Source organism: Vidua macroura, chromosome 35, assembly GCF_024509145.1.
Source record: "Vidua macroura isolate BioBank_ID:100142 chromosome 35, ASM2450914v1, whole genome shotgun sequence".
NCBI lineage: Eukaryota > Metazoa > Chordata > Aves > Passeriformes > Viduidae > Vidua > Vidua macroura.
The window spans coordinates 1-16798 of NC_071605.1; positions in this window are offsets into that span (position 1 = coordinate 1).

Here is a 16798-nt window from a genome sequence, read left to right on the forward strand (position 1 = left end):
CTAACCCTAACCCTAACCCTAACCCTAACCCTAACCCTAACCCTAACCCTAACCCTAACCCTAACCCTAACCCTAACCCTAACCCTAACCCTAACCCTAACCCTAACCCTAACCCTAACCCTAACCCTAACCCTAACCCTAACCCTAACCCTAACCCTAACCCTAACCCTAACCCTAACCCTAACCCTAACCCTAACCCTAACCCTAACCCTAACCCTAACCCTAACCCTAACCCTAACCCTAACCCTAACCCTAACCCTAACCCTAACCCTAACCCTAACCCTAACCCTAACCCTAACCCTAACCCTAACCCTAACCCTAACCCTAACCCTAACCCTAACCCTAACCCTAACCCTAACCCTAACCCTAACCCTAACCCTAACCCTAACCCTAACCCTAACCCTAACCCTAACCCTAACCCTAACCCTAACCCTAACCCTAACCCTAACCCTAACCCTAACCCTAACCCTAACCCTAACCCTAACCCTAACCCTAACCCTAACCCTAACCCTAACCCTAACCCTAACCCTAACCCTAACCCTAACCCTAACCCTAACCCTAACCCTAACCCTAACCCTAACCCTAACCCTAACCCTAACCCTAACCCTAACCCTAACCCTAACCCTAACCCTAACCCTAACCCTAACCCTAACCCTAACCCTAACCCTAACCCTAACCCTAACCCTAACCCTAACCCTAACCCTAACCCTAACCCTAACCCTAACCCTAACCCTAACCCTAACCCTAACCCTAACCCTAACCCTAACCCTAACCCTAACCCTAACCCTAACCCTAACCCTAACCCTAACCCTAACCCTAACCCTAACCCTAACCCTAACCCTAACCCTAACCCTAACCCTAACCCTAACCCTAACCCTAACCCTAACCCTAACCCTAACCCTAACCCTAACCCTAACCCTAACCCTAACCCTAACCCTAACCCTAACCCTAACCCTAACCCTAACCCTAACCCTAACCCTAACCCTAACCCTAACCCTAACCCTAACCCTAACCCTAACCCTAACCCTAACCCTAACCCTAACCCTAACCCTAACCCTAACCCTAACCCTAACCCTAACCCTAACCCTAACCCTAACCCTAACCCTAACCCTAACCCTAACCCTAACCCTAACCCTAACCCTAACCCTAACCCTAACCCTAACCCTAACCCTAACCCTAACCCTAACCCTAACCCTAACCCTAACCCTAACCCTAACCCTAACCCTAACCCTAACCCTAACCCTAACCCTAACCCTAACCCTAACCCTAACCCTAACCCTAACCCTAACCCTAACCCTAACCCTAACCCTAACCCTAACCCTAACCCTAACCCTAACCCTAACCCTAACCCTAACCCTAACCCTAACCCTAACCCTAACCCTAACCCTAACCCTAACCCTAACCCTAACCCTAACCCTAACCCTAACCCTAACCCTAACCCTAACCCTAACCCTAACCCTAACCCTAACCCTAACCCTAACCCTAACCCTAACCCTAACCCTAACCCTAACCCTAACCCTAACCCTAACCCTAACCCTAACCCTAACCCTAACCCTAACCCTAACCCTAACCCTAACCCTAACCCTAACCCTAACCCTAACCCTAACCCTAACCCTAACCCTAACCCTAACCCTAACCCTAACCCTAACCCTAACCCTAACCCTAACCCTAACCCTAACCCTAACCCTAACCCTAACCCTAACCCTAACCCTAACCCTAACCCTAACCCTAACCCTAACCCTAACCCTAACCCTAACCCTAACCCTAACCCTAACCCTAACCCTAACCCTAACCCTAACCCTAACCCTAACCCTAACCCTAACCCTAACCCTAACCCTAACCCTAACCCTAACCCTAACCCTAACCCTAACCCTAACCCTAACCCTAACCCTAACCCTAACCCTAACCCTAACCCTAACCCTAACCCTAACCCTAACCCTAACCCTAACCCTAACCCTAACCCTAACCCTAACCCTAACCCTAACCCTAACCCTAACCCTAACCCTAACCCTAACCCTAACCCTAACCCTAACCCTAACCCTAACCCTAACCCTAACCCTAACCCTAACCCTAACCCTAACCCTAACCCTAACCCTAACCCTAACCCTAACCCTAACCCTAACCCTAACCCTAACCCTAACCCTAACCCTAACCCTAACCCTAACCCTAACCCTAACCCTAACCCTAACCCTAACCCTAACCCTAACCCTAACCCTAACCCTAACCCTAACCCTAACCCTAACCCTAACCCTAACCCTAACCCTAACCCTAACCCTAACCCTAACCCTAACCCTAACCCTAACCCTAACCCTAACCCTAACCCTAACCCTAACCCTAACCCTAACCCTAACCCTAACCCTAACCCTAACCCTAACCCTAACCCTAACCCTAACCCTAACCCTAACCCTAACCCTAACCCTAACCCTAACCCTAACCCTAACCCTAACCCTAACCCTAACCCTAACCCTAACCCTAACCCTAACCCTAACCCTAACCCTAACCCTAACCCTAACCCTAACCCTAACCCTAACCCTAACCCTAACCCTAACCCTAACCCTAACCCTAACCCTAACCCTAACCCTAACCCTAACCCTAACCCTAACCCTAACCCTAACCCTAACCCTAACCCTAACCCTAACCCTAACCCTAACCCTAACCCTAACCCTAACCCTAACCCTAACCCTAACCCTAACCCTAACCCTAACCCTAACCCTAACCCTAACCCTAACCCTAACCCTAACCCTAACCCTAACCCTAACCCTAACCCTAACCCTAACCCTAACCCTAACCCTAACCCTAACCCTAACCCTAACCCTAACCCTAACCCTAACCCTAACCCTAACCCTAACCCTAACCCTAACCCTAACCCTAACCCTAACCCTAACCCTAACCCTAACCCTAACCCTAACCCTAACCCTAACCCTAACCCTAACCCTAACCCTAACCCTAACCCTAACCCTAACCCTAACCCTAACCCTAACCCTAACCCTAACCCTAACCCTAACCCTAACCCTAACCCTAACCCTAACCCTAACCCTAACCCTAACCCTAACCCTAACCCTAACCCTAACCCTAACCCTAACCCTAACCCTAACCCTAACCCTAACCCTAACCCTAACCCTAACCCTAACCCTAACCCTAACCCTAACCCTAACCCTAACCCTAACCCTAACCCTAACCCTAACCCTAACCCTAACCCTAACCCTAACCCTAACCCTAACCCTAACCCTAACCCTAACCCTAACCCTAACCCTAACCCTAACCCTAACCCTAACCCTAACCCTAACCCTAACCCTAACCCTAACCCTAACCCTAACCCTAACCCTAACCCTAACCCTAACCCTAACCCTAACCCTAACCCTAACCCTAACCCTAACCCTAACCCTAACCCTAACCCTAACCCTAACCCTAACCCTAACCCTAACCCTAACCCTAACCCTAACCCTAACCCTAACCCTAACCCTAACCCTAACCCTAACCCTAACCCTAACCCTAACCCTAACCCTAACCCTAACCCTAACCCTAACCCTAACCCTAACCCTAACCCTAACCCTAACCCTAACCCTAACCCTAACCCTAACCCTAACCCTAACCCTAACCCTAACCCTAACCCTAACCCTAACCCTAACCCTAACCCTAACCCTAACCCTAACCCTAACCCTAACCCTAACCCTAACCCTAACCCTAACCCTAACCCTAACCCTAACCCTAACCCTAACCCTAACCCTAACCCTAACCCTAACCCTAACCCTAACCCTAACCCTAACCCTAACCCTAACCCTAACCCTAACCCTAACCCTAACCCTAACCCTAACCCTAACCCTAACCCTAACCCTAACCCTAACCCTAACCCTAACCCTAACCCTAACCCTAACCCTAACCCTAACCCTAACCCTAACCCTAACCCTAACCCTAACCCTAACCCTAACCCTAACCCTAACCCTAACCCTAACCCTAACCCTAACCCTAACCCTAACCCTAACCCTAACCCTAACCCTAACCCTAACCCTAACCCTAACCCTAACCCTAACCCTAACCCTAACCCTAACCCTAACCCTAACCCTAACCCTAACCCTAACCCTAACCCTAACCCTAACCCTAACCCTAACCCTAACCCTAACCCTAACCCTAACCCTAACCCTAACCCTAACCCTAACCCTAACCCTAACCCTAACCCTAACCCTAACCCTAACCCTAACCCTAACCCTAACCCTAACCCTAACCCTAACCCTAACCCTAACCCTAACCCTAACCCTAACCCTAACCCTAACCCTAACCCTAACCCTAACCCTAACCCTAACCCTAACCCTAACCCTAACCCTAACCCTAACCCTAACCCTAACCCTAACCCTAACCCTAACCCTAACCCTAACCCTAACCCTAACCCTAACCCTAACCCTAACCCTAACCCTAACCCTAACCCTAACCCTAACCCTAACCCTAACCCTAACCCTAACCCTAACCCTAACCCTAACCCTAACCCTAACCCTAACCCTAACCCTAACCCTAACCCTAACCCTAACCCTAACCCTAACCCTAACCCTAACCCTAACCCTAACCCTAACCCTAACCCTAACCCTAACCCTAACCCTAACCCTAACCCTAACCCTAACCCTAACCCTAACCCTAACCCTAACCCTAACCCTAACCCTAACCCTAACCCTAACCCTAACCCTAACCCTAACCCTAACCCTAACCCTAACCCTAACCCTAACCCTAACCCTAACCCTAACCCTAACCCTAACCCTAACCCTAACCCTAACCCTAACCCTAACCCTAACCCTAACCCTAACCCTAACCCTAACCCTAACCCTAACCCTAACCCTAACCCTAACCCTAACCCTAACCCTAACCCTAACCCTAACCCTAACCCTAACCCTAACCCTAACCCTAACCCTAACCCTAACCCTAACCCTAACCCTAACCCTAACCCTAACCCTAACCCTAACCCTAACCCTAACCCTAACCCTAACCCTAACCCTAACCCTAACCCTAACCCTAACCCTAACCCTAACCCTAACCCTAACCCTAACCCTAACCCTAACCCTAACCCTAACCCTAACCCTAACCCTAACCCTAACCCTAACCCTAACCCTAACCCTAACCCTAACCCTAACCCTAACCCTAACCCTAACCCTAACCCTAACCCTAACCCTAACCCTAACCCTAACCCTAACCCTAACCCTAACCCTAACCCTAACCCTAACCCTAACCCTAACCCTAACCCTAACCCTAACCCTAACCCTAACCCTAACCCTAACCCTAACCCTAACCCTAACCCTAACCCTAACCCTAACCCTAACCCTAACCCTAACCCTAACCCTAACCCTAACCCTAACCCTAACCCTAACCCTAACCCTAACCCTAACCCTAACCCTAACCCTAACCCTAACCCTAACCCTAACCCTAACCCTAACCCTAACCCTAACCCTAACCCTAACCCTAACCCTAACCCTAACCCTAACCCTAACCCTAACCCTAACCCTAACCCTAACCCTAACCCTAACCCTAACCCTAACCCTAACCCTAACCCTAACCCTAACCCTAACCCTAACCCTAACCCTAACCCTAACCCTAACCCTAACCCTAACCCTAACCCTAACCCTAACCCTAACCCTAACCCTAACCCTAACCCTAACCCTAACCCTAACCCTAACCCTAACCCTAACCCTAACCCTAACCCTAACCCTAACCCTAACCCTAACCCTAACCCTAACCCTAACCCTAACCCTAACCCTAACCCTAACCCTAACCCTAACCCTAACCCTAACCCTAACCCTAACCCTAACCCTAACCCTAACCCTAACCCTAACCCTAACCCTAACCCTAACCCTAACCCTAACCCTAACCCTAACCCTAACCCTAACCCTAACCCTAACCCTAACCCTAACCCTAACCCTAACCCTAACCCTAACCCTAACCCTAACCCTAACCCTAACCCTAACCCTAACCCTAACCCTAACCCTAACCCTAACCCTAACCCTAACCCTAACCCTAACCCTAACCCTAACCCTAACCCTAACCCTAACCCTAACCCTAACCCTAACCCTAACCCTAACCCTAACCCTAACCCTAACCCTAACCCTAACCCTAACCCTAACCCTAACCCTAACCCTAACCCTAACCCTAACCCTAACCCTAACCCTAACCCTAACCCTAACCCTAACCCTAACCCTAACCCTAACCCTAACCCTAACCCTAACCCTAACCCTAACCCTAACCCTAACCCTAACCCTAACCCTAACCCTAACCCTAACCCTAACCCTAACCCTAACCCTAACCCTAACCCTAACCCTAACCCTAACCCTAACCCTAACCCTAACCCTAACCCTAACCCTAACCCTAACCCTAACCCTAACCCTAACCCTAACCCTAACCCTAACCCTAACCCTAACCCTAACCCTAACCCTAACCCTAACCCTAACCCTAACCCTAACCCTAACCCTAACCCTAACCCTAACCCTAACCCTAACCCTAACCCTAACCCTAACCCTAACCCTAACCCTAACCCTAACCCTAACCCTAACCCTAACCCTAACCCTAACCCTAACCCTAACCCTAACCCTAACCCTAACCCTAACCCTAACCCTAACCCTAACCCTAACCCTAACCCTAACCCTAACCCTAACCCTAACCCTAACCCTAACCCTAACCCTAACCCTAACCCTAACCCTAACCCTAACCCTAACCCTAACCCTAACCCTAACCCTAACCCTAACCCTAACCCTAACCCTAACCCTAACCCTAACCCTAACCCTAACCCTAACCCTAACCCTAACCCTAACCCTAACCCTAACCCTAACCCTAACCCTAACCCTAACCCTAACCCTAACCCTAACCCTAACCCTAACCCTAACCCTAACCCTAACCCTAACCCTAACCCTAACCCTAACCCTAACCCTAACCCTAACCCTAACCCTAACCCTAACCCTAACCCTAACCCTAACCCTAACCCTAACCCTAACCCTAACCCTAACCCTAACCCTAACCCTAACCCTAACCCTAACCCTAACCCTAACCCTAACCCTAACCCTAACCCTAACCCTAACCCTAACCCTAACCCTAACCCTAACCCTAACCCTAACCCTAACCCTAACCCTAACCCTAACCCTAACCCTAACCCTAACCCTAACCCTAACCCTAACCCTAACCCTAACCCTAACCCTAACCCTAACCCTAACCCTAACCCTAACCCTAACCCTAACCCTAACCCTAACCCTAACCCTAACCCTAACCCTAACCCTAACCCTAACCCTAACCCTAACCCTAACCCTAACCCTAACCCTAACCCTAACCCTAACCCTAACCCTAACCCTAACCCTAACCCTAACCCTAACCCTAACCCTAACCCTAACCCTAACCCTAACCCTAACCCTAACCCTAACCCTAACCCTAACCCTAACCCTAACCCTAACCCTAACCCTAACCCTAACCCTAACCCTAACCCTAACCCTAACCCTAACCCTAACCCTAACCCTAACCCTAACCCTAACCCTAACCCTAACCCTAACCCTAACCCTAACCCTAACCCTAACCCTAACCCTAACCCTAACCCTAACCCTAACCCTAACCCTAACCCTAACCCTAACCCTAACCCTAACCCTAACCCTAACCCTAACCCTAACCCTAACCCTAACCCTAACCCTAACCCTAACCCTAACCCTAACCCTAACCCTAACCCTAACCCTAACCCTAACCCTAACCCTAACCCTAACCCTAACCCTAACCCTAACCCTAACCCTAACCCTAACCCTAACCCTAACCCTAACCCTAACCCTAACCCTAACCCTAACCCTAACCCTAACCCTAACCCTAACCCTAACCCTAACCCTAACCCTAACCCTAACCCTAACCCTAACCCTAACCCTAACCCTAACCCTAACCCTAACCCTAACCCTAACCCTAACCCTAACCCTAACCCTAACCCTAACCCTAACCCTAACCCTAACCCTAACCCTAACCCTAACCCTAACCCTAACCCTAACCCTAACCCTAACCCTAACCCTAACCCTAACCCTAACCCTAACCCTAACCCTAACCCTAACCCTAACCCTAACCCTAACCCTAACCCTAACCCTAACCCTAACCCTAACCCTAACCCTAACCCTAACCCTAACCCTAACCCTAACCCTAACCCTAACCCTAACCCTAACCCTAACCCTAACCCTAACCCTAACCCTAACCCTAACCCTAACCCTAACCCTAACCCTAACCCTAACCCTAACCCTAACCCTAACCCTAACCCTAACCCTAACCCTAACCCTAACCCTAACCCTAACCCTAACCCTAACCCTAACCCTAACCCTAACCCTAACCCTAACCCTAACCCTAACCCTAACCCTAACCCTAACCCTAACCCTAACCCTAACCCTAACCCTAACCCTAACCCTAACCCTAACCCTAACCCTAACCCTAACCCTAACCCTAACCCTAACCCTAACCCTAACCCTAACCCTAACCCTAACCCTAACCCTAACCCTAACCCTAACCCTAACCCTAACCCTAACCCTAACCCTAACCCTAACCCTAACCCTAACCCTAACCCTAACCCTAACCCTAACCCTAACCCTAACCCTAACCCTAACCCTAACCCTAACCCTAACCCTAACCCTAACCCTAACCCTAACCCTAACCCTAACCCTAACCCTAACCCTAACCCTAACCCTAACCCTAACCCTAACCCTAACCCTAACCCTAACCCTAACCCTAACCCTAACCCTAACCCTAACCCTAACCCTAACCCTAACCCTAACCCTAACCCTAACCCTAACCCTAACCCTAACCCTAACCCTAACCCTAACCCTAACCCTAACCCTAACCCTAACCCTAACCCTAACCCTAACCCTAACCCTAACCCTAACCCTAACCCTAACCCTAACCCTAACCCTAACCCTAACCCTAACCCTAACCCTAACCCTAACCCTAACCCTAACCCTAACCCTAACCCTAACCCTAACCCTAACCCTAACCCTAACCCTAACCCTAACCCTAACCCTAACCCTAACCCTAACCCTAACCCTAACCCTAACCCTAACCCTAACCCTAACCCTAACCCTAACCCTAACCCTAACCCTAACCCTAACCCTAACCCTAACCCTAACCCTAACCCTAACCCTAACCCTAACCCTAACCCTAACCCTAACCCTAACCCTAACCCTAACCCTAACCCTAACCCTAACCCTAACCCTAACCCTAACCCTAACCCTAACCCTAACCCTAACCCTAACCCTAACCCTAACCCTAACCCTAACCCTAACCCTAACCCTAACCCTAACCCTAACCCTAACCCTAACCCTAACCCTAACCCTAACCCTAACCCTAACCCTAACCCTAACCCTAACCCTAACCCTAACCCTAACCCTAACCCTAACCCTAACCCTAACCCTAACCCTAACCCTAACCCTAACCCTAACCCTAACCCTAACCCTAACCCTAACCCTAACCCTAACCCTAACCCTAACCCTAACCCTAACCCTAACCCTAACCCTAACCCTAACCCTAACCCTAACCCTAACCCTAACCCTAACCCTAACCCTAACCCTAACCCTAACCCTAACCCTAACCCTAACCCTAACCCTAACCCTAACCCTAACCCTAACCCTAACCCTAACCCTAACCCTAACCCTAACCCTAACCCTAACCCTAACCCTAACCCTAACCCTAACCCTAACCCTAACCCTAACCCTAACCCTAACCCTAACCCTAACCCTAACCCTAACCCTAACCCTAACCCTAACCCTAACCCTAACCCTAACCCTAACCCTAACCCTAACCCTAACCCTAACCCTAACCCTAACCCTAACCCTAACCCTAACCCTAACCCTAACCCTAACCCTAACCCTAACCCTAACCCTAACCCTAACCCTAACCCTAACCCTAACCCTAACCCTAACCCTAACCCTAACCCTAACCCTAACCCTAACCCTAACCCTAACCCTAACCCTAACCCTAACCCTAACCCTAACCCTAACCCTAACCCTAACCCTAACCCTAACCCTAACCCTAACCCTAACCCTAACCCTAACCCTAACCCTAACCCTAACCCTAACCCTAACCCTAACCCTAACCCTAACCCTAACCCTAACCCTAACCCTAACCCTAACCCTAACCCTAACCCTAACCCTAACCCTAACCCTAACCCTAACCCTAACCCTAACCCTAACCCTAACCCTAACCCTAACCCTAACCCTAACCCTAACCCTAACCCTAACCCTAACCCTAACCCTAACCCTAACCCTAACCCTAACCCTAACCCTAACCACCCTAACCCTAACCCTAACCCTAACCCTAACCCTAACCCTAACCCTAACCCTAACCCTAACCCTAACCCTAACCCTAACCCTAACCCTAACCCTAACCCTAACCCTAACCCTAACCCTAACCCTAACCCTAACCCTAACCCTAACCCTAACCCTAACCCTAACCCTAACCCTAACCCTAACCCTAACCCTAACCCTAACCCTAACCCTAACCCTAACCCTAACCCTAACCCTAACCCTAACCCTAACCCTAACCCTAACCCTAACCCTAACCCTAACCCTAACCCTAACCCTAACCCTAACCCTAACCCTAACCCTAACCCTAACCCTAACCCTAACCCTAACCCTAACCCTAACCCTAACCCTAACCCTAACCCTAACCCTAACCCTAACCCTAACCCTAACCCTAACCCTAACCCTAACCCTAACCCTAACCCTAACCCTAACCCTAACCCTAACCCTAACCCTAACCCTAACCCTAACCCTAACCCTAACCCTAACCCTAACCCTAACCCTAACCCTAACCCTAACCCTAACCCTAACCCTAACCCTAACCCTAACCCTAACCCTAACCCTAACCCTAACCCTAACCCTAACCCTAACCCTAACCCTAACCCTAACCCTAACCCTAACCCTAACCCTAACCCTAACCCTAACCCTAACCCTAACCCTAACCCTAACCCTAACCCTAACCCTAACCCTAACCCTAACCCTAACCCTAACCCTAACCCTAACCCTAACCCTAACCCTAACCCTAACCCTAACCCTAACCCTAACCCTAACCCTAACCCTAACCCTAACCCTAACCCTAACCCTAACCCTAACCCTAACCCTAACCCTAACCCTAACCCTAACCCTAACCCTAACCCTAACCCTAACCCTAACCCTAACCCTAACCCTAACCCTAACCCTAACCCTAACCCTAACCCTAACCCTAACCCTAACCCTAACCCTAACCCTAACCCTAACCCTAACCCTAACCCTAACCCTAACCCTAACCCTAACCCTAACCCTAACCCTAACCCTAACCCTAACCCTAACCCTAACCCTAACCCTAACCCTAACCCTAACCCTAACCCTAACCCTAACCCTAACCCTAACCCTAACCCTAACCCTAACCCTAACCCTAACCCTAACCCTAACCCTAACCCTAACCCTAACCCTAACCCTAACCCTAACCCTAACCCTAACCCTAACCCTAACCCTAACCCTAACCACCCTAACCCTAACCCTAACCCTAACCCTAACCCTAACCCTAACCCTAACCCTAACCCTAACCCTAACCCTAACCCTAACCCTAACCCTAACCCTAACCCTAACCCTAACCCTAACCCTAACCCTAACCCTAACCCTAACCCTAACCCTAACCCTAACCCTAACCCTAACCCTAACCCTAACCCTAACCCTAACCCTAACCCTAACCCTAACCCTAACCCTAACCCTAACCCTAACCCTAACCCTAACCCTAACCCTAACCCTAACCCTAACCCTAACCCTAACCCTAACCCTAACCCTAACCCTAACCCTAACCCTAACCCTAACCCTAACCCTAACCCTAACCCTAACCCTAACCCTAACCCTAACCCTAACCCTAACCCTAACCCTAACCCTAACCCTAACCCTAACCCTAACCCTAACCCTAACCCTAACCCTAACCCTAACCCTAACCCTAACCCTAACCCTAACCCTAACCCTAACCCTAACCCTAACCCTAACCCTAACCCTAACCCTAACCCTAACCCTAACCCTAACCCTAACCCTAACCCTAACCCTAACCCTAACCCTAACCCTAACCCTAACCCTAACCCTAACCCTAACCCTAACCCTAACCCTAACCCTAACCCTAACCCTAACCCTAACCCTAACCCTAACCCTAACCCTAACCCTAACCCTAACCCTAACCCTAACCCTAACCCTAACCCTAACCCTAACCCTAACCCTAACCCTAACCCTAACCCTAACCCTAACCCTAACCCTAACCCTAACCCTAACCCTAACCCTAACCCTAACCCTAACCCTAACCCTAACCCTAACCCTAACCCTAACCCTAACCCTAACCCTAACCCTAACCCTAACCCTAACCCTAACCCTAACCCTAACCCTAACCCTAACCCTAACCCTAACCCTAACCCTAACCCTAACCCTAACCCTAACCCTAACCCTAACCCTAACCCTAACCCTAACCCTAACCCTAACCCTAACCCTAACCCTAACCCTAACCCTAACCCTAACCCTAACCCTAACCCTAACCCTAACCCTAACCCTAACCCTAACCCTAACCCTAACCCTAACCCTAACCCTAACCCTAACCCTAACCCTAACCCTAACCCTAACCCTAACCCTAACCCTAACCCTAACCCTAACCCTAACCCTAACCCTAACCCTAACCCTAACCCTAACCCTAACCCTAACCCTAACCCTAACCCTAACCCTAACCCTAACCCTAACCCTAACCCTAACCCTAACCCTAACCCTAACCCTAACCCTAACCCTAACCCTAACCCTAACCCTAACCCTAACCCTAACCCTAACCCTAACCCTAACCCTAACCCTAACCCTAACCCTAACCCTAACCCTAACCCTAACCCTAACCCTAACCCTAACCCTAACCCTAACCCTAACCCTAACCCTAACCCTAACCCTAACCCTAACCCTAACCCTAACCCTAACCCTAACCCTAACCCTAACCCTAACCCTAACCACCTAACCCTAACCCTAACCCTAACCCTAACCCTAACCCTAACCCTAACCCTAACCCTAACCCTAACCCTAACCCTAACCCTAACCCTAACCCTAACCCTAACCCTAACCCTAACCCTAACCCTAACCCTAACCCTAACCCTAACCCTAACCCTAACCCTAACCCTAACCCTAACCCTAACCCTAACCCTAACCCTAACCCTAACCCTAACCCTAACCCTAACCCTAACCCTAACCCTAACCCTAACCCTAACCCTAACCCTAACCCTAACCCTAACCCTAACCCTAACCCTAACCCTAACCCTAACCCTAACCCCTAACCCTAACCCTAACCCTAACCCTAACCCTAACCCTAACCCTAACCCTAACCCTAACCCCTAACCCTAACCCTAACCCTAACCCTAACCCTAACCCTAACCCTAAACCCTAACCCTAACCCTAACCCTAACCCTAACCCTAACCCTAACCCTAACCCTAACCCTAACCCTAACCCTAACCCTAACCCTAACCCTAACCCTAACCCTAACCCTAACCCTAACCCTAACCCTAACCCTAACCCTAACCCTAACCCTAACCCTAACCCTAACCCTAACCCTAACCCTAACCCTAACCCTAACCCTAACCCTAACCCTAACCCTAACCCTAACCCTAACCCTAACCCTAACCCTAACCCTAACCCTAACCCTAACCCTAACCCTAACCCTAACCCTAACCCTAACCCTAACCCTAACCCTAACCCTAACCCTAACCCTAACCCTAACCCTAACCCTAACCCTAACCCTAACCCTAACCCTAACCCTAACCCTAACCCTAACCCTAACCCTAACCCTAACCCTAACCCTAACCCTAACCCTAACCCTAACCCTAACCCTAACCCTAACCCTAACCCTAACCCTAACCCTAACCCTAACCCTAACCCTAACCCTAACCCTAACCCTAACCCTAACCCTAACCCTAACCCTAACCCTAACCCTAACCCTAACCCTAACCCTAACCCTAACCCTAACCCTAACCCTAACCCTAACCCTAACCCTAACCCTAACCCTAACCCTAACCCTAACCCTAACCCTAACCCTAACCCTAACCCTAACCCTAACCCTAACCCTAACCCTAACCCTAACCCTAACCCTAACCCTAACCCTAACCCTAACCCTAACCCTAACCCTAACCCTAACCCTAACCCTAACCCTAACCCTAACCCTAACCCCTAACCCTAACCCTAACCCTAACCCTAACCCTAACCCTAACCCTAACCCTAACCCTAACCCTAACCCTAACCCTAACCCTAACCCTAACCCTAACCCTAACCCTAACCCTAACCCTAACCCTAACCCTAACCCTAACCCTAACCCTAACCCTAACCCTAACCCTAACCCTAACCCTAACCCTAACCCTAACCCTAACCCTAACCCTAACCCTAACCCTAACCCCTAACCCTAACCCTAACCCTAACCCTAACCCTAACCCTAACCCTAACCCTAACCCTAACCCTAACCCTAACCCTAACCCTAACCCTAACCCTAACCCTAACCCTAACCCTAACCCTAACCCTAAACCCTAACCCTAACCCTAACCCTAACCCTAACCCTAACCCTAACCCTAACCCTAACCCTAACCCTAACCCTAACCCTACACCGCAACCCTAACCCTACACCGCAACCCTAACCCTACACCGCAACCCTAACCCTACACCGCAACCCTACACCGCAACCCTACACCGCAACCCTAACCCTAACCGCAACCCTACACTGCAACCCTACACTGCAACGCTACACTGCAACCGTACACCTACACTGCAACCCTACACTGCAACCCTAACTGTACAGTGCAACTGTACACCGCAACCCTAACCCTAATATGCAATGCTAAATGCAGCTCCTTAGCCCTACAAGATGGCGGTGCCCATAGGGTCACGTGACGCGGAGCAACATGGCGGCATCCGTGCGGTCACGTGACACAGAGCAAGATGGCGGCGCCCGTGGTGTCACGTGACGCCGAGCAAGATGGCGGCGCCCGGGTGGTCATGTGATGGGGAGCAAGATGGTGGCGACGATGTGGGTAGTGGGTACTGTAGTGTGCCAGGTGGAGCACTAATTAGGGGTTGTATAGGTATATATAAAAAAGAAGAAAAACTATATGTCCGGTGCAGCAGTAGAAAGTTTCAGGCTCCCGGGGAGTAAATTTTTTTTAATAATTATTTAAAGTTTGTTTTTTATTTTACTCCCCAGGAGCCTGAAAGTTTCTACTGCTGCTTTTTGAAAGCTAGAAAGGGAAACAAAGTTAGAAATGAAAAGATGGAAAAAAAGAGAAAGAGAGAAATAGAGAGTTAAGAGAGAAAGAGAGAAAGAGAGAAAAAGAGAGTTAGGAGAGAAAGAGAAAGAGAGAGTTAGGAGAGAAAGAGAGGAGAGAAAGAGAGAAAGAGAGAGTTAGGAGAGAAAGAGAGAAAGAGAAAGAGAGAGTTAGGAGAGAAAGAGAGAGTAAAGAGAGAAAGAGAGAGTTAGGAGAGAAAGAGAGAGAGAGAGTTAGGAGAGAAAGAGAGAAAGAGAGAGTTAGGAGAGAAAGAGAGAAAAAGAGAGTTAGGAGAGAAAGAGAGAAAGAGAAAGAGAGAGTTAGGAGAGAAAGAGAGAGTTAGGAGAGAAAGAGAAAGAGAGAGTTAGGAGAGAAAGAGAGAGTAAACAGAGAAAGAGAGAGTTAGGAGAGAAAGAGAGAGAGAGAGTTAGGAGAGAAAGAGAGAAAGAGAGAGTTAGGAGAGAAAGAGAGAGTTAGGAGAGAAAGAGAGAAAGAGAGAGTTAGGAGAGAAAGAGAGTTAGGAGAGAAAGAGAGAGTTAGGAGAGAAAGAGAGAGTTAGGAGAGAAAGAGAGAAAGAGAGTTAGGAGAGAAAGAGTTAGAGAGGAGAGAAAGACAGTTAGGAGAGAAAGAGAGAGGAAAAGAAATAGGAAAAAAATGGCAGAGAGTAAAAAATGAGAAGGGTTACAGTGAAAAAGAAAGAGGGTGAGAGTGAGAAAGAAGACAAAAGAATAGAGAAAAAAAAGAAGAGAAGCTGGAGAGAAAAAGAAATAAAGAGTAAAAGCATCAACTAGAGAGAAAAATAAATAGTTAGAAATACTAAAATAGAGAAACAGAAGAAAAGACATACAGGGAAATAGAGAAGCAGAGAGAGACAGTTAGAAACGATGAGAAACAGAAACAAAGTTAGGGACGGACAGAAATGATGAGACAGAAAGAAAACTAAGAGAAGAAGCAAAGGAAGAAATACATTGGGGTAAAAAAAATGACTAAACCACACCAAAAAAAACACAGGAGCCAAAGGGGAATGGGGAGGGGGAGGGAGCGGGGGGCATCATTATTAGGGTTGATTCAACTTTATTGAATGAATTCTTTTATTTACACTCCAGCAAAACACATGGAAACGATGTATACAAATGGGAGCGTAGATACAATCCGTACGCTGACCGGTAGAAATCCCGCTTACGTACGGAGCCGTATGTGGAAATGCGGCGGCAAATGCAAACACGGAACGATACGGGGCGATAGAAACCGAACGCATATTAACACAATATAACCTTTTTTCTATTTACATTACATTTTGCTTGATTGTTACAGGAAAGACCAAAACAAAAATACCACACAGAAACCAACAGTCATCCACCGTGACCGCCACCTTCACATTGCACACAAACTCACCGTCACGCTCGTTTCAACCGCTCCGTTAAGCCCCGGCAATCGTTGTTCCTCGGGAACGTGGTTCCCGGGAGCCTCCTAAAAAATCCTCCTGCCTGACAAAAACCCCGGTCCCGGGACGGTCCGCCTCCGAACTTTGGCGATGAATGTCGCCTCGC